The sequence below is a fragment of the Phaseolus vulgaris genome, chromosome 11, assembly GCF_000499845.2.
Source record: "Phaseolus vulgaris cultivar G19833 chromosome 11, P. vulgaris v2.0, whole genome shotgun sequence".
Lineage (NCBI taxonomy): Eukaryota > Viridiplantae > Streptophyta > Magnoliopsida > Fabales > Fabaceae > Phaseolus > Phaseolus vulgaris.
The window spans coordinates 9620184-9641779 of record NC_023749.2 but is presented as its reverse complement, the minus strand read 5'-3'; the positions used below and the strand labels follow the sequence as shown (position 1 = coordinate 9641779).

The window sequence follows — 21596 nt, the reverse complement described above, 5'->3', positions numbered from 1 at the left end:
TGTTCAGGGAGACAACCACCGCGCCACCAAATGATCACTGCCCGACGTCATTGCTCTCCCTCTCCAACCCGAACGCCACCGCGCTCTCCTTCTTCAACCCCGACGTCGTCCACACCGCCAAAGGGCGCATGAACCACCGCGCCAACCAACGAACTGCCACGCCTAGGTTCAATCTTGATCCTTGACGCCGAACCAGGTCGCGGCCAATCGCGTCGTCGTTGCAAGCAATACCAGTGGCGGAGATGGACGAGCGACGGCGGAGAATACACGAGCGATGGTGGCTTGTGGTTTCGCGACGACAACAACTCCGATAATGGGTTCGTGCACAGGATGTTAACGTCGTTAATGGCGTTGGGTGCAGGAAGATTAGGGTTCTGTCAGTGAGGAATGGATACTATGATCTATAAACCCTAATTTTAAATTAGGGTTCTCAAATTGGGAATATTTTAAAATTAAGGTTCTTTAAGATTTTTGAAATAACATTGGAGAATCATAAAATGAGCAACTAGGCTCTGATACCACATGAAAATTAAAACATGAATGAATGCATACAATAATGTTCACATACAGATCTTATCATATTATGACACATGTTTTACATACAATAGAGAGATGATAGAGACTTACCTTGATTCATGAGAGATCCTACATGAGCAATTTCTATACCTCCTTTATTCTCAATTTATGTCTTGACAATTCCGTTATTGTCACACACCTTCTTGATAGTTAACCGTGAGACAACTTTTATTTGCAGAGACAGAACCATATTGCTCTTAATTACCAATTTTCATTATGTATCATTATATATATATATATATATATATATATCATTCGAGCCCATCCAAAATGTCTTATTAGGGAGATTATTTTTTTCTTAATTCCTTTTATTTCTCCATTTTGTTCATGTTTGAGAAGGCAATACCTAATAACTTCGGAGTTTTTTTTTTAATGTTTTTCCTGTCTTGTAATTTAGCTTTAATACCCATTTATATTACTTTTATGCTCCATTACTCTTTACTCTTTTTCCATAAGCATAAGTTTTCAAGCTGTGCAAATTTTATGAATTATTTTGTTTAATTTTGAATGTTTGTCATTTTTGCCGATCTTCAATGTTTCATCATATTTTTATGGGTTTTGAGTGTATATGTTCTTACAAAAAGGGACCAAGAACACTCGAACTAAAACAAGATGGCCTTTTACACAAATCTTCTGATTTCGGGCTATACTCTCGGGTTTCTATTGGGCTGGATTACTTCTTGGGCTGGACTCTCAACTGGGCTAGGCTCGCGGTTGTTCCTCTCGGCTGCTTCTCTCGGCTATTCATCTCGGCTGTTCTTCTCGGCTGCACCACTCGGCTACTCCTCTCGGTTGGTATTCATCACAGGTGGGGGGATGTACCTGCAAGTCGCTCCGATGCCAAAGTCAGAAACAATGTAATGGTTTTTCAGATAAAATCACTCTTACCTTTTTCTTGTGCTAACCTCCTATTTATAGAGTTTCGTTGATGGGCCTTCTACAGTATTTTTGGACTTTCTTATCACACCTTTTTATTACTTTTACACCCCCTTGTGCAAGTTCCTTATTTAAATTGGGCTTTATTATGATTTTTATTATCCTTTCAGGTTTCGGTCCAGACCTTTCGGTTCTAATTTATTGGACATGTAGTTCTCGGCCTATACCTCTCGGTTTTAGGCTACCAGTACACTGGCCCCCGAGACAAAAATAATTGATTTAGATTGAAATGATTTGTGTCTTAATATAATATAATAGTTTTGAGTGTTGATTTGATTTGGTATTTAATGCCTTGGTTTTCGTAATTTACTTTTCTGAGAATACATGATTTGACATGAGATGTCCATTTTAACCGTTAGATCATATATATTTTTGAATAATTTTGTGCGATCATAACGTTTCAAATTCTAGGGTTTGCGTGGGTTATAAATAGGTTCCTTTCTGAGTCTTTTTGTGATTGTGAAACTTATCGCTATTAACAGAAGCTCATTTTTCATCTTCAGTTGATTCTGGAAAGGTAATGTCTCTTTCAAGCTTTTCTGCTAGTGATGATTGTTCGAGCGCGGGTGGTGAATCAACTGGGCGAGTGGTTCGGGAAGAGGATCATCCAGACTCAAAGTCTTCATCTGCTACCCCTTCTTGCATGAATGATTCTAATGGAGCTCCTACTGTTGATGTTCCTCAAGAAGTCGATTTTATGTTGCCTCGGAAAAACCTTCGTCCAGGTTATCAGTGGGTTAACCCTAGGGTTCGGGAATATTTTTCGAAGTATCGTTCTGCTACCGAACTTCGTAGTTTTCTTTCTCATTCTCAGATTTATTATTCTGATATTGAAAACGATATTATTTCCTTTCGGCGTGTTGGGGATGTTGATAATGTTTGCCATGGCCGAGAAGATGATAGTTATGAATTTTTCTATTTTTATGCTTGCTTTTTTAGAGACCTTCATATTCGATTGCCTTTGAACAACTTTCAAATAGGCGTTCTTAATTTTCTTAATGTTGCCCCTACTCAGCTTCACCCTAATGGTTGGGCTGCCATGCAAGCTTTTAGTATTTTGTGTAAATTACTGTCGCTTTCTCCTAGTCCAGCTTCGTTCCTGTATTATTATAGTTCTCGGCCTGGTAAACGACCAGGATGGCTTTCTCTTATTAGTAAATCCAACGTTTGCTTCCTTAAACCTTTTACATCATCTTATAAGGATTTTAAGGGAGGTTTTTTCAAAATTCTAATAGAGCCGATAGGGAAAGAGTATTTTTTCAATGGAGAGTCTCCAAAATTTCCTCTTTACTGGACAAGAGATCCGGTGAAGTTTAATTCAATATCTTTTCACTCAATGGGGGCGGCCGATCGTCATGTTATTGAAGTTTTCAGTCACCTCTCGTACCAAGTTCCCACTCGCGCCTTGCTACAATTGTACACTTCGTCCCATCCACGAGAAGATCTTATTGGTAGGTGGTTGTTCTTGATGTACTTGTTTGATAGGATGTGTTTTTTAACTTTGCTAAGTTTTTTATTGATTTTCAGCTTTGATGGCAAGCACAAATCCGAAAGCTCGGTCTTATTTTTCGAAGCTGCTAAACAAAGTAGGTGATGTAACTCCTCGGCGGGAAAATGTGGTGAATCCTGTTGTTGAAACGGAAGAAGCGGAGCGTGTTGCACCTGTTGAAATGGTTGAAGTTGCGCATCATGTTGATGTGGCTGGGCCTTCGAAAAAATCAAAGAAACGAGATAGAAGCAGCAAGAGATCACACTCTTCTTCCCGGCGTCATCGTCGTGTTGAGAATGTGTCATCGGAACCACTTTCTGAAACTATTTTTTGTGCATCAACTAAGTATGCGAAGTTTGTCCAAACTTCTTTTAATGAATCGTCTTACAATATGTTGAAAAATATGGATGCTGCTTCATTGGCTGATTCGATTATTGAATTGTCGAGTAGAAGTTTGTTGATTGGAAAAATGATGAAGGAGAAAAATGGAAATTGTGTGTCTTTATCTGAATTTGAGAAATTGAGGATTGACCTTGCTGAATACAAGGAGAAAACGAGCTCTTTGTTCGAGCAACTAGAAGAAATGAAGAAACAAAAAGGTGAACAAGAAGTTGCAAAGGAAGAGTTTAAAAAAGAAATTGTTGAATTGAAGAATGAAAGCTCGAGGTCAAGTGAAGAAAACGCTCAACTCCGTAAAGAGAATCAACTGCTGAATGAGAAGGTGTTAGCGTTATTGTCTACAAACGAAGCCGACAAAAATGCCATCAAACTCATGGATGAAGAGATAAGTCAGCTGAGGACCAACGTTTTTGAAGCCGAAAGCTTTATATTTGAACAACATCAACTTGGTTTTGAGAAAGCACTTCAACAAGCCAAATATTTTTATAAGATTCCACTTGATGAAGGCAAGTTTGATGTTAAAAAGGATTTTTACAAGGGTGAATTGGTGCCGGCTAACGAAATCCCAGACACAGATGCTGAAGATGTCAATATTGAGAGCTAGAAAGGCGTAGGTGTGCTTGCCGAAAGTAGATTTATTTTGAACTACAAATCCATGTATGGATGCTTTTTGATATGCTAATCCATGTGGGGGGATTCATTTTGTTAAATGTACTGTCTTTTTGAAAGCTTTAATACATATAAAGTTTGTTAGATTGTCAACTGTTATATTGTTTTGCATTATTGGTCGTATTCTACATAATTGTCACCTACCGAGTTAATTGTACTATTTTTAATGCAATGATGTTTTGTTCATACGCCGAGTACCTGTCGGTTTTATCCGAAAGTGGCTTCAAAATAACGGATTCTTTGCGGATTTTGTAATCTATGAACGCATGAAATCAACTTTATGTAAAATATCATAATGGGTATTGATTCATAATTTATTAGTGGTTTTATCCAATTTATTATCAACAAAAGTATGGTATGCGAGTGAATTTTTTATTGGAAATGGAAGCGTCCGAGATCACAAGTTTTTATGAATATGCGAATTTTCGGGTGGATTTTCTCTTAGAGTGAAATCATCTAAAGCCGAAAGTTTTATGAATACGTTTCTTTTCGGGTGGGTTTTCACTTAGTGAAATCATCCAGGACCGAAAGCTTTATGAATGTTTCTTTTCGGGTGGGTTTTCACTTAGAGTGAAATCATCCAAAGCCGAAAGATTTATGAATACGTTTCTTTTCGGGTGGGTTTTCACTTAGTGAAATCATCCAAGACCGAAAGTTATGAATACGTTTCTTTTCGGGTGGGTTTTCACTTAGAGTGAAATCATCCAAGACCGAAAGATTTATGAATACGTTTCTTTTCGGGTGGGTTTTCACTTAGAGTGAAATCATCCAAGACCGAAAGATTTATGAATGTTTCTTTTCGGGTGGGTTTTCACTTAGAGTAAAATCATCCAAGACCGAAAGATATGAATACGTTTCTTTTCGGGTGGGTTTTCACTTAGAGTGAAATCATCCAAGACCGAAAGATATGTAAATGAACGACACATTGTTAATGGATAATGCTTCTTCATTGATGGATAGATATATATACAGCCTTCTTTGTACATCTTCGAATTTCAACTAAAATAAAACTTTAAATGACTTGTATTCCATGTTCTCGGTACTATTTTTTCTTCTAGAGTTTCTAATCTGTATGCTCCATTTTGCAAATTTTCGAGTATCCTGAATGGACCTTCCCAATTAGAGGCCAATTTTCCGTGTCGCGGATCTTTTCGTGCATCAGTTCGCATTCTCCATACTAAGTCCCCCTCCTTAAAATCTCTGAATTTTACTTTCGCATTGAACCTTTTCATTGCTCTTCTTTTTACTGCTGCCTCTTTTATCTTTGCTCGTTCTCTAAGTTCTTCAATGAGATCAAGGTCGGTTCTCAAGCATTCATTGTTAATATTCCAGTCTTCTATCTGCCTTCGTAACGTTGGTTCATTCACTTCTACAGGTAACATTGCATCCGTCCCATATGTGAGGTTGAATGGTGTTTCACCAGTTGAAGTTTGTGGTGTACATCTATATGCCCATAAGATCTCTGGTAACTTCTCTGCCCACAAACCTTTGGCATTTCCTAACCTCTTCTTCAATTGTCCCAAAATAACTGTTTGCAGCCTCCGCTTGTCCATTCGTCTGCGGATGTTCAACTGAAGTGCTTGTTGACTTAATTCCCAAATCTGCATAAAATTCCATAAGTTTTTTGTCAATGAATTGTCGGCCATTATCAGTTATTATGGTGTGTGGGATTCCAAATCGACATATTATATTTTTCCATATAAATGTTTGAACTTGCTGAGTTGTTATCTTAGTCAGTGCTTCTGCTTCTATCCATTTCGTAAAGTAATCTACAACGACTATCATGAATTTAGTTTGTCCTCGGCCAAGTGGAAATGGACCGAGTATATCAATTCCCCATTTTGCAAAGGGCCATGGAGAAGTAATTCCTTGTAACGCCTGTGCTGGTATATGGTTCAAACTTCCAAATTCTTGACACTTCTTGCATGTTTTAACATATATTTCACAATCTTCTCGGAGTGTTGGCCAATAATATCCAGCTCTGCAAACTTTTGTTGCCATTGTTCGGGCTCCACAATGTAAGCCACATATTCCTTCATGAAGTTCTTTCACTACATACTGAGCTTGCTCTTTTGAGAGACATTTCAACAAAGGTATCGAATATCCACGTTTATAGAGTTCATCTCTAATTAACACAAAACTAGCTATTTTTTTGGTCATTTTTGTATCCAATTGAACACCTTGCTCTTGATTCTTTATGGCTTCCAAATATGTTTCTATCCATTCATCTGTTGTTGTGGTGACGTTGCAACATTCCTCGAAACCGACTGTCGGGTGACTGAGGGTTTGTTGTATAACCGAATTGTGTTGGAGTTGCCGCTGCTGACTTGCCAATTTGGATAATGAATCTGCTTTCATGTTTAGCTCTCTCGGAATATATTTTATTTCAGCTTGTTTGAAACATTGCATGACATTTAATACCTTATGATAATATTGCATCAATAATGGATCTTTTACCTGATAATCTCCTCGTACCTGTCCCACTGAGAGCTGAGAATCACTTTTGCAAATGACGTTTTCAACTCCCATGTCTCTCGCCAGTAGTAGTCCTGCAATAAGAGCTTCGTATTCGGCCTGGTTGTTGGATGTTCTGAACTCGAATCTCAATGCCATCTCTATTTGGAAGTTGTCTGGTCCTTCAAGTACTATCCCTGCTCCGCTTCCTTTTTTGCTTGATGCGCCATCTACATACAATATCCACTGCTCCTGCTGTGCTGTTGTCGGCATCTGGATGATGAAATCTGCAAGGGCTTGAGCTTTGATTGGTCCTCTCGGTTCATACTTGATTCCATATTCGGAAAGCTCCATTGACCATGTCACCATCCTACCTGCAAGTTCTGGTTTTCTCAAGATTTTTGATATTGGATAATCTGTCCTCACAATTATCTGATGATTCTGAAAGTATGGCCGAAGACGTCTTGCGGCGTACACCAAGGTTAAGGCGACTTTTTCTACTTTGGGATATCTGGTTTCAGCATTTTGGAGGGATCTACTTACAAAGTATATTGGTTTCTGGTCTGGATTCTCTTGGATTAACGCTGCTCCTATGGCTTCATTGGAAGTTGCTAAGTAAACTATGATGGGTTGGGTCAACTCAGGTTTGATTAGGATTGGTGGTTCAGCTACCATGCTTTTGATTTTAGAGAAGGCTTGCTCACATTTTTCATTCCACTCAAAGGTTTCAGATTTTTTTAACAGGCTTATTATCGGTTTAGTTTTTTCGGCTAAGATCGGTAAAAACCTTGACAATGAATTTAGCTTCCCTACTAGCCTCTGCACCTCTTTCAGGTTTTTCGGGTTCCCCATCTTCATAATTGCTTCACATTTATCAGGATTAGCCTCAATCCCTCTGTTGGTCAACATAAAACCTAGAAATTTTCCACCTTTGACGCCGAATACACATTTTTCTGGGTTGAGACGTATATTGTACTCTCTTATGCGTGAAAACACCTCCTCAAGATCTCCCAAATGTTTCTCCACTTTCTCTGACTTCACAACCATATCGTCCACATATACTTCCATGTTTCTTCCAATTTGATCTTTGAACACCTTATCCATCAATCTCTGATACGTTGCTCCGGCATTCTTTAAGCCGAAAGGCATGACTTTGTAACAATAATTTGCCGTATCTGTGGTAAAAGCTGTTTTGGGCACATCTGGCTCATACATCTGTATTTGGTTATACCCTGAATAAGCATCAAGAAAACTCATCATTTCTTGTCCAGACGCCCCATCTACCAATCGGTCAATGTTGGGCAATGGATATGTATCTTTCGGACAAGCCTTATTTAAGTCTGTATAATCTGTACACATTCTCCACTTTCCATTCGGTTTTTTGACGAGCACCACATTGGACAACCATGTCGTATATTGAGCTTCCTTAATGAAACCGGTTTGCATTAACTTCTCAGTTTCTTCCATTGCTGCCTTTCTTCTCTCTTCACCCAACTTTCTTCGTTTCTGAGATATCGGTCTTGCTTCTCGGCATACCGACAACTTATGACAAATTACCTTTGGATCAATTCCAGGTATATCAGACGGTGCCCAAGCGAACAAGTCTTTGTTGTCGCGTAACAATGTGACAAGTTTGTTTAACAATTCTTCGGGCAAACTTCCACTTATATAAGTGCATTGCTTCTCATCTCGGCCTAATACCACGGCTGTAGTCTCTTCTTTCGGTTCCAACCTTTCATCATTTAATCTCGGGTCCAAATCCGCCATTGCCACCATTCTTTCGGTATCTTTGTGTGTTTTTAAATTCATCTTTAGACCGGCTGCATAACATTCTCGAGCATCTCTTTGATTAACATAAACTGTTGCTATCTCCTCCTTTTCTGTTGGAAATTTCATTGCTAGATGCGGCGTTGAAACTATTGCTCCCAACTTATTCAAAGAAGAACGTCCTAACAACACATTATACGACGTAGAAGCATCCACCACCAAATATCTGATTTTAATCTTTTTAGTCTTACTTCCTCTTCCGAACATAGTCATCAAATCCACATACCCTTTCGTGCTGACTCTCTCCCCTGAAAAACCAATGATTTGTTCTCGGAAAGGTACAATGTCTTCTTCTTTCAGATGCAGTCTTTTGAAAGTATCCCAAAACAGAATATCAACTGAGCTGCCTTGATCAACCAAGGTTTTCATGACGGCATATTCGGCTATTTCAACTGTTATCACCATAGGATCGTCGTGATCGGGATCAATTTCTTGGAAATCTTCATCTGTAAAAAGCATTGGTGGCAAAGTTCTTCTTTTAAAAATGTGGTTAATGGTCCTTATACTTCTCCAATGTTGTTTCCTTGCTGATGATGATTCTTTTCCAGAGAAACCACCTGAAATAGTGTTTATAAACCCCCTGACAGGTCTCCCCAAGCTTCGTTCCCTACTTCTCCTTACTGATTGTGTGTTTTGATAAACCCTGTCATTTCTTCCTTCTGATCTTCCACCTCTTCTATCATCTCTTTTTTCTATTCTTTTTTCTCTTTCAAATCTGTCTGCCCTTCTTCCCCCTGTTTCAATTCCTTTCAATCTTCTCTCCGGACTGGTCCTCAGTCTAACATTTCCTCCTTGAACAAAACGCTTCAACTGCCCAGCCTGAATCAATTCTTCTATTCTATCTTTCAACCCGACACACTCCTCTGTATGGTGGCCGTGATTTTTATGATATTCACAATGTTTGGTGTGGTCGGCCCTTTCCGGTGTTCGCACTTTTCTAGTTGGTGGTATTATCTCTGCCGCCATGGCTTCTTCTAAGACTCTTGTTCTGTTTGTATTTAAGGGTGTGTATTGCTGGAACTTTCGGCTTCTGAATTCTTCCCTGGCTCTTCTAGCCATAGGTCCACTTTCTTTTTCTATCACCTTTTTTTCACCTCCATCCATCCTTGCCTGGTTCCGGAACTCTCTCAGTTCTTCCATTTGCATGAACTTTGACGCTCGTTGTCTTAGCTCATCTAAACTAGTCGCAGGTTTCTTGCAGAGACTATCAGCAAACGGTCCCGGCTTTAATGATGTTATCATATGATGCATGGTAACCTCTGGGCTGAGGTTTCGAATTCCCAGGGCAACCTTCCCAAAGCGTTCCATGAACATTCTTAACGACTCTCCCTTTTCTTGCCTTATATTCACCAAAGCAATTGAAGTTAAACAATGAGGACGACTAGTTGCGAACTGAGCTCCAAACTTTTCCACCAATGTATCAAAACAATCTATGCTCAATGGCGGAAGGCGTGTGAACCAACTTAACGCTGTCCCTTTTAAGGTTGTAGGGAACACTCTGCACATAATAGCATCGTTCCACGTATATAGACTGATCTGCGTGGTGTATACCGCAACATGTTCATCAGGGTCTGTGCTTCCGTCATACTTGTCAATAGTTAAACTTCTCCAATTGTCAGGCAATGGAGTATCAACTATAACATCACAGAAGGGATGTTTTCTTGAAGATGTTCCTGCAAAAACTTCAGAATCTCCAAGGAATCTTCTTTTCGTTTGGGAACTTTCATTATGATAAATCCTCTCATTGACTTGTGTTCTTGGCTGAACAGTTTCAAATGATGCATTCAAAACTGTCTCCTCTTGTAGTTTTCTCCTCATGCGTGCATTTTCGGCTCTTAACATACTCAGCTCTTCTTCATTACTCTTTTTTAACGTCTCGAACTCTTTTTGCAGCTGCACCAACATTGTCATTGGCATACTGACGTTATCTACTTGCTCTTCGTCTTGTCCTTCTCTCTGATCCATCTTGTCTCCTACCTTTCCTTCTAACTAGTTCTCGGCCCCACGGTGGGCGCCAAAATGTTCTTACAAAAAGGGACCAAGAACACTCGAACTAAAACAAGATGGCCTTTTACACAAATCTTCTGATTTCGGGCTATACTCTCGGGTTTCTATTGGGCTGGATTACTTCTTGGGCTGGACTCTCAACTGGGCTAGGCTCGCGGTTGTTCCTCTCGGCTGCTTCTCTCGGCTATTCATCTCGGCTGTTCTTCTCGGCTGCACCACTCGGCTACTCCTCTCGGTTGGTATTCATCACAGGTGGGGGGATGTACCTGCAAGTCGCTCCGATGCCAAAGTCAGAAACAATGTAATGGTTTTTCAGATAAAATCACTCTTACCTTTTTCTTGTGCTAACCTCCTATTTATAGAGTTTCGTTGATGGGCCTTCTACAGTATTTTTGGACTTTCTTATCACACCTTTTTATTACTTTTACACCCCCTTGTGCAAGTTCCTTATTTAAATTGAGCTTTATTATGATTTTTATTATCCTTTCAGGTTTCGGTCCAGACCTTTCGGTTCTAATTTATTGGACATGTAGTTCTCGGCCTATACCTCTCGGTTTTAGGCTACCAGTACCTTTTTAACAATTTTTATTTGTTGACCTTAATGAATAGGATATGATTCCGAATATATATATATATATATATATATATATATATATATATTACCTTCTTTGAGTAATTATCTTGCTATAATTCCCAATCAACGTAGTATCACTGCAATAAAAATGCTTTAAACTTGGTAATCATAAAAAAAGCCTAGTTAATTGACTTTATGGTTGCATTATTTAGTTTTCTATTTCTTTAGGTGTGAGGCTGTAACTATAAAGAATTTGACATTCTAATGGTAAGTTTTCGTTCAAGATTTATTATGCTCTACCAATTTATACTTCAACTTAATCACCAATCATTTGCCAAAGAGTTAACATTCTTAGCCTGAGGTCGTTATTCCTATAAGCATAATAAATTTGACTTTTTGTGATCACTTTTGTAATATATTTGATTCTTTTAATTTGTTTACAATACTTTGAATTTTGTAATATGATTTACCTTTACTTTCTATACTACTATTTCCTACATAATATATGGAAGATCATTAATATTTAGTTATATTGAATTTTGATTATTTATAAGCAGGTTTGTAAAATATTTATAAACAGGTAAAAACACAATTTAAAATATAAAATATTAGTGCATATAAAATTAGCAACCAAAATATTAATTATTAAAGTGATATTTTTAAGTATGTAATTTATGTTGGTTAAATATTATAATTATTTTAATTAATAAAATGATTTCAATATTATTATTGACGTTATAATATGACATTTGTATTGGTCATTATTATAATAAATTATGAAATATAATATTTTAGTTGTAACTATCGTAATTCGAATATTATATATTATAATATTTAATTAAAAAAAATTCATAATTTAAAAAAACATGTTTTAATAATTACTAATAAAATAATTAAATAATACACAAACTTATAATAAGAAAACACATTCATTCCATGTGAAAGTATCAAAGTTCACATCTATATGTAAAATATATCGCTTAAATTTAAACATTATATCATTACAAACAATGGTATATATACTTTTTACTGTAAGATATATCTACCTTCATACACAAAATATCTGGGAAGATATAACTATTTTATTAAATTTTATAAATAGTAGTTTGATGACTATTTTACAGCAAGTGTACCGTGTCAAAAGTAATAAATTTGTTTCTAAGAATAGATATCGAACCCACAAGGAATAATTGAATTTTCAAGTATAATATTTATTAAATAGAAAACAATATTATAAAGTTTGTTGTGTATGAAATTGCAAGAATTAAATAAAGCAAATTAAAGAGTTGTTTGATTCAATTGGAAAAATTGGGATTGAGGATCATCCTTCTCACTTTTTTTGTATTTTGAAAAACATAATAATATTCTATTGTTGATTGATATTGATGTCCATATAAAATCAATTTATATTGATTCTTCGCATATTTATACAAACTCCTATTGTTACGAGCAGATGTTGATAGTAATTAACATTTCAAATTTATTCCTAACATTCAAATATGTTAAACATTATCATTTAGGTTAGATGCTTAAAAGTACTTTTCAGTCAAATCTAAAAATCAAAATCATGATAAAACAGACGTTAAGAATAAAATGACAATATCAATCATCAACCAAGAACATAATATTATGTTTAAATATAACATCAATACATAAGAGTTTGAACACATTACTCCTAACCCGAAAGGATGGAATTAGTCACTCATGTTGGTCATTACAAGCATGGAAAGCAAGAAAAGAAGATCCAGGATGTTTCTCCTTGGCGGCTACCTCCTCTAGGGTTTTCTATTACCTTCTATTCTCTCAATAATGTCTAGAGTTATGCCTCACGCCTCATAACCTAGTTGGGCTTGGACTAAGTGACTTCTCGCTTGGGCGAGTTTGGGGTCGCTTGGGCGAGTTGGACGAGAAAAAGCCCAACTTCTCTGGAGTGATCTTGCTTGGGAGATTTCATCTGGAGTGATCTAGCTTAGGTGAGTTTGGGCAACTTTTAAGCATTCTAACTTTTCCTTTTCATCTTGTATATTCTCCTTTAGCCCTTTCATCTTCATTTTCCCCTAGAATCCTGAAACTAACACAGATTTGGGAATAAATTGTTTTTATTCATATTATAATCACAAAATATGCATAAGTGTTTGTCTTTTAATATGAAAAATTACTAAAATATGACACTTACTCAATTCATGGTTTGTTGAAATTGTAATTAATAATCAATATGAATTGATTGTTTGAATACCATTTGTATATGCAATTGTGGCAGCTACAATAAAGAGTAGATTTAACACATCTCCCTTTAAGAACTACTGCAACAAACTTTGTAGTTTTCCCCCTCATGTTCTTGGACCCAATTCCAAACTATCCAATTAAAAATTAACTATGAATTGACTAGCTATCATATTGCCTTATAAAACTAGTGACTCATTTTTGTTTGACTTGCGAGACAGGCACAAGAGGGGATTTGAATATTGGGTCCAAAATTTGTTGAAGTATGAGGCACTCCCCTATTTTGCTACTTTATTCGTTCTTGACAACATCAACATGTAAGAATCTTTCCTAGTTTTTAGATTTTGATGTCCTTTTTGAACAAATTAGAAAATGCAAGAGAACAGAGTGTAAATGCATAATTATAAAAAGCAACATCATACTAAAATTGGAAAAGTAAACTATACCTGAAAAGGAAGATAAAAAAAATGTAAAGTTAGAGTCTAGAATGAGAAGTATGAATGCAGAATTATAAAGGGGAAATGAATGGAAAAACATAAATAATGCAGTGAAAGTGTAAAATGCAGGGAATGGAAAAACATAAATAATGTAGTGAAGATGTAAAATGATTGAAAATCAGTTAGGTTGTGATTAGATTTTAATATCAAAAACAAAAAAACTAAATTGGAAATTGGAAATGACTGAGTTGAAAAGCAACGAAAACAAATCTCAAAACAATAAAAGAAATTAAAGAATGTAATGTAGTGCACTGCTTGAAATTGTAAACTACACAACGGGAAAGGTAAAACTATAACTAGAAGAATTGAAACTAAATGAGAACAAAATTGCAACATTAATACAACCAAACTAATAGAAAAATTTTCATCCTTAAAGGCAAAGAAATCATTCGGTCCATACATTCAAAGTAAGCAAATTCTAATGAAGAATTGAATACTAAAAGTAAATCACGTTGAACAGATTGTGTTTCATCAGTTCGCACTATTCAACTGATTTTGTAAAATTCATTAAAAATAGTTAAAATTTCTTTTAGTGTAAACCAGATAGAGGAGTTCTCACATTACATAAAATAGTGATATATTTTGAGTTGCCAAAATTTAGTAGGAAAAAAGTTGAAATAGTTATAACTTTTGATAGAGAACTTGGATTGAGACGCGTTAAAATAAAAGTTGCTCGAAATGAGGTAAGCTGCTTAAAGGGAATTGATGGTCTAAAATTTCAAAAAATCAATCATTTACTAATATTTTTTTTTTAGGTTTTTCCCTATATTTTAGGCTTTTATTACACTTGTTATAAAATTGTAAATTTTGTGTGATATTTAAAAATTTATCAAACCATTACACAGTGAAATTTTATCCTAGGTAATAGCTAGAAGTTTATTATAAGTCAAACATCTCGTGCATAATCAATAGATATTAGCATGTCTAGTCATGTTAACAACATCAAAAGTCTTATATCCTGCAGAATCTCAAATAGGACCTATAAGTGTTAACAAATTACTTGTTCCCTCAGAATCTATCCCTGATTGTATTTCTTCAATCGTGTCATCACCATTTTCTAACCCATAGTTTAGGAGTGTAGTAAGAAAAGGTTGGTGGTCAAAGAGAGAGGGTTTAAAAAAGAAATAGAGTTTCAAAGGTTTTGAAATCATAAATTCTTTTTGGGAAATAAATTTTCAGAATTCACGAAAATATAGTCTATTTATAAAATGACAGTTGTAAATACCATTTTTTTAATATAATTTGTGAGAGTTATAAAAATATCGTATTATAAAAAATTAAGACAATTTTTAATAATTGACATATTAAAATGGTTACTGCTTACGTAGTTTTTTTTTTTTTAGTGTTTCAGTTAAATTGAAGTTTGATGATAATCCTTAATCTTTCCTTTAATAAATTTTTATAGAGAGAAGCCTAAATTATACTTTTTTATTTATTTTAAGTATAAAATCTTTTAAAAATTATTTTTGTCATTTTTGTAGAGGAAGCATTTTATCACAAATAAGTTCTACTTTGGAGTCAATTTGAGATTGATAACAATAAACTCTTAACAACTCAAGAGACTATAATATCACTTTTAATCCAAAATTTTAATACAATAAATTTATGAATATTCTTTTTTATATATTGTTATTTAAATCTTTTTATTTAATGTATAAAAATTTAAATATAATAAAATTACAATTTTTTTTCCAAAATTTTAATACGATAAATTTATGAATTGTTTTATATTTTTTATTTAATGTATACAAATGTTAATGTAATAAATTTACGATTTTTTTTATATGTTGTCGTTTAATATTATTTTTTTACTCAGACTCAAATATATAGTATGAGCTAACTTCAATAATAATTTGGTTCAAAACTGTAACAGAAAAACATAATTCCAAATCCTACTTCTAAATCTCTAAATGTTTTCTTCTTTTCATTATCAAGAAGTATTCCATTACCAATGAGTTCAGATTTCATGTTTCTGCATTTGAGATTATCTGTTTTTTAAACAACTTTATATATATATATATATATATATATATATATGTATATATATATATATATATGTACTATGTGTGTGTTATAGTATAAGTTGCTTGAATTAAAAGAAAGAATCAGTAATGGAAGAAACACGCAGGCATATATAATATAAGTTAATGTAATGTTGATATCAAAACCAATTGAAAGCAGAGCTTGCAAGTAATGGAACACATTTGGAAGCATGTGAAGTTATTCTACCTGCTGATGCTGCTTCATCATCTTCTTCTTCCCGTCAATTCAGAACAGCAAATAAACTCTTCTAATATAGGTATTTTCCTTCTCATCATTCCTTCTAATATCATAGTGTTTATGCAGTTTTTGTAATTTCTCATATGTTTTGGGTGTTCTTCCTTATTGGGTAGTTCACTATCTTTTTGAGTATTTCGGTATGATGAAATGTTAGTTTTATGTAATGTATAAATGTTCCTTTTTTTTTATAGGGATTGGTTATTTTTTAAATAATTTATTTCTATTCATTCATTTGTTATCAAGAAAAAATATATTGACTAAACTTAATTTTAAATACGTTCCAAAGATCGACTTAGCATGCTTGCTTTTTTAATTGGAAAATTTAGACCAATTGATATTTCAATTGAAAAATAAATATGTTCTTAGTGAGATTTTTTTTGGTAATATATACATTATCTAAAGTTTAATTCTCACTTAAGTATTTCTTATTTTTTTATTTGTTAAGTAATTTAGTTTGGAATTATTCTTGTTTTCGAGAAACTATTTCTGTGCAAGCAACACATAATTCTTACTTTTTTTTCTTTATTCTCAACTTGAAAACAAAGCAACTAATTTTCTGCTTTTAATAATAAAAAAAAGTTCTTCCGTTTAAGGGTTATTACGTTGTGCCTTCGTTGTTAATTAACTTCATTAATGATTTGATGTTTTAATTTGTTTGATTGAAGCCCTATTTTAACTTTATAAAACATTTTTAAATAGTAATCTAATTTTTCGGGTTTCATGACAAATTACTTCAATTTCTTGTTTAGACAAAAAAAAAAAAAAATTCTTTTATCAGCCATGTATCTATGCGTTAGACCCTAATTTTTTTTTTATCTTTCTAATTCACTTAATCGTGGTTGGACATAGTTAATCATTGTTTAATAATTTATTGGAGATCTTAAAATGTAAAAATATTTAATATATAGATAAATACAAATCTCATCTTATAAAATAAATTTATTAGATTAAATTAAATTTAAAATTATTTTTTAATATGATATGAAAGTTATTTAAAATTTATTTAAATAAAAAACAATTTATTCATCTTTATTACTCAATTGTTACTGAAAATTGAATTAAACTTAAAATTTGCTTCTTAATATATCTAGAATACATGCATACAATGCAATAACATAACTTAACCATCATTCACTACCTAATTAACAATCTACATTAAAAACATATATATTTTTAAGATTAGGGTTTATCAGATACTCCATTTGTAACAAGTTCAACAAATATTGTAGCATCAGTTAATAGACGTGGTGGTGGTGGAGGCCATGGATCTGGTCATGCAAGCAGCATGGGAATACACGGTGGTAGTAATGGTGAGCATGGCAATTTACCACACCCAGAAGATGGCAGAACAGTCCCTTTATATGGTGCTGCTGCTGCAGGTTCTGCTCTTGATCATAGAAACAATAATCATCACCATGGGGAAAGTAATGCCACATTAACTTATGTCTGCTTTTATCATTGCCTATTCTTTTCTCTTTTTTCTGCTGCTATGGGAATTTTCCTATGTACCTGACAATAACCATATTGTCTAGTCATTTTATGCGATCATAATAAAAACTTATAATGAAAAAATTACTTTATATTAATTCTGCAATGATCCAATTTAACGATTTTAAAAAGCAAGAAATTAATTTACAAAAAGAAAATGAAATTTGAATTGTCCAATAAAAATATATTCAAATGAGAAGCTTCTACATGAAAACTTACGCTTTTGTTAGGTAAATTATTATAGTACACAGTGAAGTCAAAACGTGATAAAGAAAATAGGAACAATTGAGAATGGGAGAATAACAGTAAGTAACTATATATGAGAAGAAGAAATGGGAGAATAACATAAATGAGACGAGTAAGAAGAAAATGATAGAAGTTATGAGAAGTATAAAAGGAACATTTTGATAAATTGTAATTGTTAGCAACTGTTATGTAATTACATCTGAATTTTCAATAAATTGTATAAGCAAAAAAAGTATTGCTTATATATATTGCATAGATAAAAAGTATTTAAGAAAATAAACTTATTTGGTGAGTTAATCACAGTAATGTTTGACTTCATAACTAATTATCACATTTTATTTTTTCTTTTCAATATGTTAATAATATTTCTGATTATCTTTGCATTTAATATTATAATTTATTTTAATTTTTAGTAAAACTATTTTAATTATTTTAAAACCAAAATAATAAAGAATTCCCTTAAAAATGTACTTTTATTTATAAAATAAAAATATAATTTATATAAAAATATTTAAACATATTTTTTTATTTGTTATTGGTAGTAAAATTTATCAATATTTTGTAATCATAAAATAGTTAAGACTTTTCACTTTAACGGGACAATATAAAACATCATGAAAAAGATCACTATGATCATTAAGGTGAGTAAATAAATCAATCTAATCCAATTAAATTTCATTTGTAAATTTGCATTTTAAATTAAATAGTTGGGTACACTACAAGAAAAAATAGTTTTAATGGGGTTTATTTTTACATTATCTAGGATTAAAATCTCTATTAAGTCATTTACCCAGTGTTTCAGTTTCTCCTGCTAAACCATCACTGTAGAATGTTTTTTCCAGAGTTTTTTAAATATCTGGAAAAGCCTTTCAGAACCCTTGTTAAATATCGTGGGTTTAATAACCTCCGTAAAATACCATAAGTTTCAAAACCTCCATAAAATACCATGGATTTCAAAACCTCCGTAAAACACCATGGGTTTAAGAACAAAATACCATGAGCTTCAAAATTTTCGTAAAATGACTTGCCGTTTGAAATAACCTTCAACCCCATTTTCCACCATCTCTAACAATCATCCTGACTTTTCTCTTCTACCATAGACACACTACTCTCTGACAGACTCAATGACCATCAATGACAGTCCTAACAAGGAATCACAATTCAGCCACACTTATGTATATTATCTCTAAGGAGAAGAAACACTAAAGAAGACATTATCTTCTTCTTACTTCAATATTGCTTCTTTCATCACCTTATTGCCCCCAACTTGGGTCACAAACCACTGTTACCTAACATGATAACAACTGATGTTTATCACTGTTTTATATATCCCAAATAATTGCATTATATATCATATGTGGGCTTCAAAGCCATATGTTTTCTTGGCTAAAGATTGCAAGAACATATTGCAACGAGAAATTAACTTTATCCAAGGTTATTTTGCTGAGTTTTTAAAATAAATTTTTGAAACTTTAGAAAACTTATTTGTAATGTAAAGTTACACTTTCCAAATTTTAAAGAATTTAGTTATAAAATATATTAAAATTATGTAGTTTTTAATTATTTATTTATAAATAGATTTAATTATATTTATTTATTGAAGTTTGGAAATCTTAAGTTATTGAGGTTCTACAATAAATCTATAAAATTTAACGAAAGTTAAAAAAAACTCCGTTATTTTGCTGAGGTTTTAAAAAAAACCTTTGAAATTTAACGAAGGTTAAAAAAACCTCTGTTATTTTGCTGAGATTTTAGAATAACCTTTGAAATTTAACGAAGGTTAAAAAAATCCTAGTTATTCTACTAAGATTTTAAAATAAACCTTCGGAATTTAACGAAGGTTAAAAAAACCTTCGTTATTTTGTTGAGATTTCAAAATAAACCTTTGAAATTTAACGGAGGTTAAAAAAACATTTATTAATTAAATCAATTCTTAGGATTATATCAATTTCTGCTAAATAACCTCCGTTAAAACCTTTTTTTTCTTGTAGTGGTAATCTAGTCTAGTAGATAAAGTATTTATCGACTCGTTCATGTTTCCAAATAATTATTCAAAAAATGAAAAAAAAATCATTTAAAAGAAATTTTTTCTTTTCTTCCATTTGTTAATATAAAGTATATTAAAGTAAACTCTATCAAATAAATGTTTATTAAATTAAAATGTGCCATTAGGAAGGAAGTACGTCACTCTAACATTTTTAACATCAACATCTTCTTAAAAACAATTAGTATCAATAATATAATTAATTAATTTTTCTTTAGATTATTTTAGTTGATTATTTGAATACAATTTTCACTTTAAAACGTTGTATGTTCAAGGGAAGACATGTGAGTCACAACAATCTTTCAAGATTATTTCAACGCTTGATTGGACGAAGCAATGGGAGACAATCTTTGTGGTTTTCATACTTTCACCCTAGAAATCATGAGCATCTTGTATCCTCACAAATGAGAGTGCCCTACTATAGAGAACTATGATAGATCATCAAAATAAAGGTACATGTAAAACCATACATGACCCAGGTCAACCTATTCTCCAAAGATTTGGCGGGCTTTTCCTAGTTAGCCTTAAGGGATCAACTCTCAAATGGTACTATTCCTTAACCATAAATTAGATAAATTATTTTTGAACATTTTATGCAAAGTTCTTAGCTTGGTTTGCATATAACAAACTCATGTTCGTAAAGTTGGCCTCCCTCCACAATGTTATACAAGGGACGGTCGAACCGCTCTGACAATACATGGCTCCCTTGACAAAAATGTCCCTCAACATTCCTGGTCTCCATCTAATGGTGTCGATGCATCTCCTAGTGGGTAAGGAACCAAGTGAGCTCCTCAACATTCTCTATGTCGACCCACCAACTTACATGAACGAGCTTTGTATACATTAGTATAAAGGATAACTCAAAGATAAGAAAAAAATCGATGAAAACTATTGCACAACCTCTCTTTCCACTGCTCTGAGTGCCTCACATGCTTTTAAGCATAAGCATATAAGTAGATATGAAAATTATACCTACTAAACGCTAGTTGAGGGTAGGTGATCTAATAATTTATTCAGTCTGATGTCTTAACACATTTTGCACATAATTGATAGACGAAACAAGGTAGATTATGAGGATAATGAATAGGAGGCTAGAGATTACATTTTTTTTCATTTTATTATTAATATTTTAAATTTTATAATTAGTTTCATTTGCAATCAGATAAATTTAGGTTTAATTACCTTTTGTGTCCTTGCATTTAGGATCAATATTCAATTTTTTACAGTGGTTTTAAAAAAATCAATTTGGTCCCAAGTTTTGTTAAAAAAATATGCAATTTGGTCTCTTTTGTTAAATTGGCATGAACGTCGTTAATTAGTGAAGACGTGATAGGTTACGTGGCATAGAGAGTGAAAGTTTTATTTACAGGTGTAATAACACCTTTCTTGATTATGATTCCAATTAAATTAAACTCTTTAATTGAATTAATTTCATACATAACAACCACTAACCAAACCGCAAAAAAAAGAAAAAGAAAGAGCTTTATATCTTAACCAATCAAAATTGCATCCCAAATTTTATTTCTAGTCGTGTTAAATACAAGAGAAAAGGTGAAAACTAGCTAATTGATGAATCTGAGAAAAATTTGTTAAGGAAGACACAAGGATCCACCCACTAAAGAAAAAGAGGGGAAAAAATTGATGTGAAAAGGAAATTGAATTGGAGATTTTCAATTCCGCAGTTGGTATCATTACTTAAGAGAGTGTTGTTGAGTTCCAATCCATAGTGGGTACTATTGCAATTCGGTCTTTCCAACAAATAAAGAGCCTCACGCCAAAAGCATTTTTGCATTTACGTTTGTGTTTCACTTCCCCGCCCATAACAAATAAAAAAAAAAAAAGCAATCCTATTTTGCCCTCAATCCACACTCCATCAAGAAAATTAAC

At 33.3% G+C, this 21596-nt stretch overlaps 1 long non-coding RNA gene across 1 annotated transcript; it reads left to right on the top strand.

Moving 5' to 3' along the window:
• Positions 1-15811: 15811 nt before the first annotated feature.
• LOC137825826 (uncharacterized) lies at positions 15812-17517 on the top strand. Its single transcript, XR_011083359.1, has 2 exons — positions 15812-15950; positions 17161-17517. It is a non-coding gene; the product is annotated as an uncharacterized lncRNA (long non-coding RNA).
• The last annotated feature ends 4079 nt before the right edge of the window (positions 17518-21596 follow it).